Source organism: Saccopteryx bilineata, unplaced genomic scaffold (genome assembly GCF_036850765.1).
Source record: "Saccopteryx bilineata isolate mSacBil1 unplaced genomic scaffold, mSacBil1_pri_phased_curated manual_scaffold_53, whole genome shotgun sequence".
Classification (NCBI taxonomy): Eukaryota; Metazoa; Chordata; class Mammalia; order Chiroptera; family Emballonuridae; genus Saccopteryx; species Saccopteryx bilineata.
The window spans coordinates 57940-64795 of record NW_027095478.1 but is presented as its reverse complement, the minus strand read 5'-3'; positions in this window follow the sequence as shown (position 1 = coordinate 64795).

Below are 6856 nucleotides of genomic sequence, written 5' to 3'. Positions count from 1 at the left end.
GCAAAAGAAATGAATAGACACTTCTCCAAAGAAGACACACAGATGGCCAATAGGCAAATGAAAAAATGTTCAACATCACTAATGATTAGAGAATTGCAAATTAAAACCACAATGAGATATCACCTCACACCAGTCAGAATGGCGCTCATCAATAAAACAACACAGAATAAGTGCTGGTCAGGATGTGGAAAAAAGGGAACCCTCCTGCACTGCTGGTGGGAATGCAGACTGGTGCAGCCACTGTGGAAAACAGTATGGAAATTCCTCAAGAAATTAAAAATCAAACTGCCTTTTGACCCAGCTATACCACTGTTAGGAATATACCCCAAGAACACCATAGCACCGTTTGAAAAGAAGAAATGCACCCCATGTTTATGGCAGCATTTTTCACAATAGCAAAGATCTGGAAAGAGCCCACGTTCCATCAGAGGATGAGTGGATTAAAAAGCTTTGGTATATATATATATTATGGAATACTACTCAGCCATAAGAAATGATGACATAGGATCTTTTACAACAACATAAATGGGCCTTAATAACATTATACTGAGCGAAAGAAGTAAATCAGATAAAACTAAGAACTATATGATTGAATACATAGGTGGGACATAAAGATGAGACACAGAGACATGGACAACAGTGTTGGGGTTACAGGGTGGGGGGAAGAGAGGGAGGGGGTTGTGGAAGAGAAGGGGCACAAAGATCATGGCTTTTTAGCATTTGCAATATTTCCCCCTTAATCTATAGACAGACGGCAAATATTTACTTATGGTCTTTCCACTATAAAGACTGCTGAATTAGGGATAAATGCTGATGAACTATTTCAGCAGTTCCTCCTTCTTCAAAGACTTATATGTCAACATAGATCTCCATGTTTCATAGGACATACTCAAGCTCACTCCATGCTCCCTGGAGCTTTAGCACAAGGGAATACCATTTTTTTTCCTCTTTTCATTTTTTGTTGTTGTTGTTGTACTTTTTTTAATTATTTATTTTTTGTATTTTTCTTAAGATGGAAATGGGGAGGCAGTCAGACAGACTCCCGCATGCGCCTGACAGGGATTTGCCTGGCATTCCTACCAGGGGGAATGCTCTGCCCATCTGGGGTGTTGCTGTGTCACAACCAGAGCCATTGTAGTGACTGAGGCAGAGGCCATGGGGCCATCCTTAGTGCCTGGGGTGGCTTTGCTCTGGTGGAGCCTTGGCTGTGGGAGGGGAAGAGAGAGACAGAGAGGAAGGAGAAGGGGAGGGGTGGAGAAGTAGATGGGTGCTTCTTCTGTGTGCTCTGACTGGGAATCGAACCAGGGAATCCTGCACACCAGGCCAGTGCTCTACCACTGAGCCAACTGGCCAGGGCCTAGAAATGCCCTTGTTGAGCAAGCTACCCAAAACAAAATTATATGGAGCAACCATGACAGACTGAGCAAGTCAGTCTCATACTATTCATCACCAGAACACTGCAGCCCGGTGTAAACAGTTTCAACTTTCTCGGGAAGCAGCACAGCAGATTGGGAAATCCTGTCCAAGGGGTCCTCTACTGCCCCTTCATTTGGAGTTAACCCTCAAGGACCCCTACCAGGACAACTTTGGCAGATGGATGTTACTCATATACCTTCATTTGGCAAACAGTCCTATGTCCACATTACAGTGGATACATATTCCGGATCTATAGTAACCTCTGTCAGAACAGGAGAGGCTGCTAAGCATGTTATAGCTCATTGTCTGTATGCATTGTTCTATTATTGGATTTCCTAAACTGGCTAAACTGAAAATGCTCCTGCATATGGAGCAAAAGCATTTACTGTATTTTTTTTTCTTTTTTTTTTTTTTCATCTTTTCTGAAGCTGGAAACAGGGAGAGACAGTCAGACAGACTCCCGCATGCGCCCGACCGGGATCCACCCGGCACGCCCAACAGGGGGCGACGCTCTGCCCACCAGGGGGCGATGCTCTGCCCATCCTGGGCGTCGCCATGTTGTGACCCTCCTGGGTGTCGCCATATTGCGACCAGAGCCACTCTAGCACCTGGGGCAGAGGCCACAGAGCCATCCCCAGCGCCCGGGCCATCTTTTGCTCCAATGGAGCCTTGGCTGCGGGAGAAGAAGAGAGAGACAGAGAGGAAGGCGTGGCGGAGGGGTGGAGAAGCAAATGGGCGCTTCTCCTATGTGCCCTGGCCGGAAATTGAACCTGGGTCCTCCGCACACTAGGCTGACGCTCTACCGCTGAGCCAACTGGCCAGGGCTTACTGTATTTTGTCATGCTTACAATCTTTAAAGTTAAGGTATTATTATTTTTTATTTTTTTATTTTTTTAAATAATTTTATTTTTTTAATGGGGTGACATCAATAAATCAGGATACATATATTCAAAGATAACAAGACCAGGGTATCTTGTCGTTCAATTATGATGCATACCCGTCACCCAAAGTCAGATTGTCCTCTGTCACCTTCTATCTTGTTTTCTTTGTGCCCGTCCCCCTCCCCCTTTCCCTCTCCCATTCCCCCCTCCCCCCCGTAACCACCACACTCTTATCAATGTCTCTTAGTTTCACATTTATGTCCCACCTACGTATGGAATAATGCAGTTCCTGTTTTTTTCTGATTTACTTATTTCGCTTCGTATCATGTTATCTAGATCCCACCATTTTGCTGTAAATGTTCCGATGTCATCATTTCTTATGGCTGAGTAGTATTCCATAGTGTATATGTGCCACATCTTCTTTATCCAGTCATCTATTGATGGGCTTTTTGGTTGTTTCCATGTCCTGGCCACTGTGAACAATGCTGCAATAAACATGGGGCTCCATGTGTCTTTACGTATCAATGTTTCTGAGTTTTGGGGATATATACCCAGTAGAGGGATTGCTGGGTCATAAGGTAGTTCTATTTTCAGTTTTTTGAGGAACCACCATACTTTCTTCCATAATGGTTGTACTACTTTACATTCCCACCAACAGTGTATGAGGGTTCCTTTTTCTCCACAGCCTCTCCAACATTTGCTATTACCTGTCTTGCTAATAATAGCTAATCGAACAGGTATGAGGTGGTATCTCATTGCTGTTTTGATTTGCATTTCTCTAATAGCTAAAGAAGATGAGCATCTTTTCATATATCTGTTGGCCATTTGTATTTCTTCCTGGGAGAAGTGTCTGTTCGTATCCTCTTCCCATTTTTTTATGGGATTGTTTGTTTGTTTGTTGTTGAGTTTTATGAGTTCTTTGTATATTTTGGATATTAGGCCCTTATCTGAGCTGTTGTTTGAAAATATCATTTCCCATTCAGTTGGCTTTCTGTTTATTTTGTTATCAGTTTCTCTTGCTGAGCAAAAACTTCTTAGTCTGATGTAGTCACATTCATTAATTTTTGCCTTCTAAAGTTAAGGTATTATTAAAGTGTACTCAGCAAACCTTTTAAGGTCAATTTAAAAAAAAATTTTAAAGGGGGTAGTCATATCCTGGAACTCCTATGGGTCTACCATGTCATGCTTCTTACTTAAAAAAATTATTTACATTTCATTTTTTTAAATTATTATTACTTTTTTGCAGAGACAGAGAGTCGGAGTGAGGGACAGACAGACAGGGACAGACAGACAGGAACGAAGAGATGATAAGTATCAATTGTTGGTTTTTTGTTGCACGCTGCGACACTTTAGTTGTTCATTGATTGCTTTCTCATATGTGCCTTGACTGTGGGCCTTCAGCAGACCGAGTAACCCCTTGCATGAGCCCGCGACCTTGGGTCCAAGCTGGTGAGCTTTTTGCTCAAACTAGATGAGCCCACGCTCAGGCTGCCGACCTCGGGGTCTCGGGTCTGGGTCCTCGGCATCCCAGTCTGATGCTCTGTCCACTGCACCACCATCTGGTCAGGCTATTTACATTTCTTTTGAATGCTGATGAACAGGAGACACCAAATCTTTTTCTCCTGCAAACTACTACCTTCTTTATTAGATCCAGCTAATAACACTGTTTTGTCTTTTTCCAAATAGCTCCAGATATATGGAAAAGATTTATATAGGCAGATGGGGATCCTCAAACCCCTCAACGAGATCTTCTGAGCATGGCTTTTAAGATACCTAGAGGCAGAAAAAGCCCAATAGAGATCAGGGGAACTACCAGCTTTTTTTTTTTTTAAATCTTTTTTTTTCTTTTTTTCTTTATTCATTTTTAAAGAGGAGAGAGAGAGGGAGAGAGAGAGAGAGAGAAGGCAGGAGGAGCTGGAAGCATCAACTCCCATATGTGCCTTGACCAGGCAAGCCCAGGATTTTGAACCGGCGACCTCAGCATTTCCAGGTCGATGCGTTATCCACTGAGCCACCACAGGTCAGGCGGAACTACCAGCTTTTAGGATACACCCTTAAAGGCTCCAACACCCCAAAGGGGTCTCATAGGATGTGATCTGGGTCCTGCTTCAATAGTGGAAAATAAGGTCATTGAGCTAAAGCCTTCCAGGCTTACATGCCTCTGCTGTGAGGAAACAGGGACACTGGAAGGTAGGCTTCCCCCTCACTCCTCTAAGGGAGAGTTCAGTCTCTTCCAGCCCTGCTCCAGCCACCTATGACCTAACATTGCCCAGAATGCTGGGGTTTGCCACTGAAGGCTGAAGGTGCCCAGGGCCATCGGCCCCATCTACGACACTGTGGATGAGCCTAGGGTATTTCTTCAAAGAAGCAGGTAAACTGATCTCATTTGCACAAGGGCCACTTAAGTATGTTTTGCCTGAATAGTCAGGTTTTTTATTCTTCCCTCAAAGATCTCTGTTGTGGGTGTTGATAGTCCTATTTTCTGCTGCTTTGCTTAATATAGAGTATTTCCTTTATCCCTCCTACCTCAATGCCCCACTCATATTTCAGGCTGGGACCTACTCCTAATTTAGAGTTCTCTTTCCCCCTTTTGCCAACTTCTATTATGAATCTATCTTTGCCACCCAGCTTAGTGTATCCCAAGGTTCTCTTTACCATGCCACAGTTGCAGAGCTCCAGGGAAAAGCAACCTGGTTTCATCTCTCCAGGCAGAGAACAGAAGCTCCATATCCACGCATGCTGCAAATGGCTTTTCCAGTCTACCTGAATCATTACCAGCTAGAAGCAGTGGTCATTGGGACTTGGACATGAGCTGCAAAGTATAGAATGGTGATAACAATTCCAGTGCCATGAGGACTTTTTCCTGGATGTGGACTTTTCCTGGACTCCTGCTCCCTGTGATAGCTTCTAACAGATTGAATGGTGGTTGAGTTGCATTTTTCAGGAATTTGGCATGGTGATGGGGCCAAGTTGGACTTGGTGAACATGTTAAGGACACTACTCTTTTATGGATTCTTGCTGTATTGGCCAAGAGTTTGCTTAAAGGCTTTTAATTGCTGTAAAAAAAAATAGAAGACTGGATAAAAAAGATGGGGCACATACACACCATGGTATACTATTCAGCTAGAAGAAATGATGACATCAGATCACTTACAGCAGAATGGTGGAATCTTGATAACATTATGCAGAGTGAAATAAGTGAATCAGAAAAAAACAAGAACTGCAGGATTTCATATAACTGGTGGGACATAAAAATGAGACTAAGAGACATGGACAGGAGTGGGGTGGTTATGGGGGGTGGGGAAAGGGAGGAGGGAGAGGGGGAGGGGTGGGGTATAAAAAAAACTGGATAGAGGGTGACAGAGGATGATCTCTCTTTGGGTGATGGGTATGCAACAGAACTAAATGACAAGATAACCTGGAAATGTTTTCTTTGACTATATGTACCCTGATTTATTGATGTCACCTCACTAAAATAAAAATTTATTTATAAAAAAAGGAAAAAAAAAGAAAGCAATCAGGTAACCCAACACCGACCATGCTTTGACAATAGATAATTAAAACAGAACACGCAAAGCACACAACATGCATCCCCTTTTACACCAGGCGCCCTGCCCAGATTAAATGTGCAAGGTGGCTCACAGACCCCAGGCGGCCCATTCAAAACCCACTCAGGTCAGGTGACAGGACAGGCACTGCATGCACCTCCTCCAACCACAACCAGCAGGCTGAAACTATTCAACACACAATGTAACAAAGACAACATTTTCAAGACTGGGCGAGATGACTATTTCATTCTACTCAAAGGAACAAAACCAGACAGTCAAACAAAATGGGGATATAGAAGAATATATACTCCCAATGAAGGAACAAGTAAAAAACTCAGGAGAAATGTCCTAATTAAATGGAGATGGGTAATTGGACAGATAAAGAATTCAAAGCAAACAGTCATAACGATGTTCCATAAACTTGAGAGTAGAATAGAGGAACTTAAGAGAGCACTTGAACAACAGGAAAATGTAATAAACTCATCTGGCTTGAGCGTGGACTCACCAGCTTGAGTGTGGGATCAAAGACATTACCCAATGGTCTTCTGTTGAGCCCAAAGGTCGCTGGCTTAAAGCACAAGTGGCTGACTTGAGCAAGGAGGTCACTGACTTGGGTGGAGTCCCTGGCCTGGCCGGTCCTTATTTTCCTGAAGCTGGCTCCACGTTTTCCCTCTCGGGGACACCCCAGCGCAAGCACACACGCACGCGAATGTGGGCCCGTGGGCCAACCAGTCAGCCTCATCGCCGTCTCTCACTCAGGCACATTGGGACTGGGCCTACGGGGTGGCCGGAGCAGGGACGCAGACGGGATTTTGCGGGGTGGGGAAGGTGGCGCTGAGGGAGCGGCAGAGCACTGAGAAAGGCAGGGGAAGCCCGGACTCAGCGGGGCGAGCTGCGGTTCCCGCCGGCTGCTGCCGGGAGTCACGTGGCCGCGTCTCCACCCAGGCTCCCAAAGCCTTTAGGGACATCCGCGCCTCCTTTTCCCAGGAGGGGTGGCCACCATGGGTGACT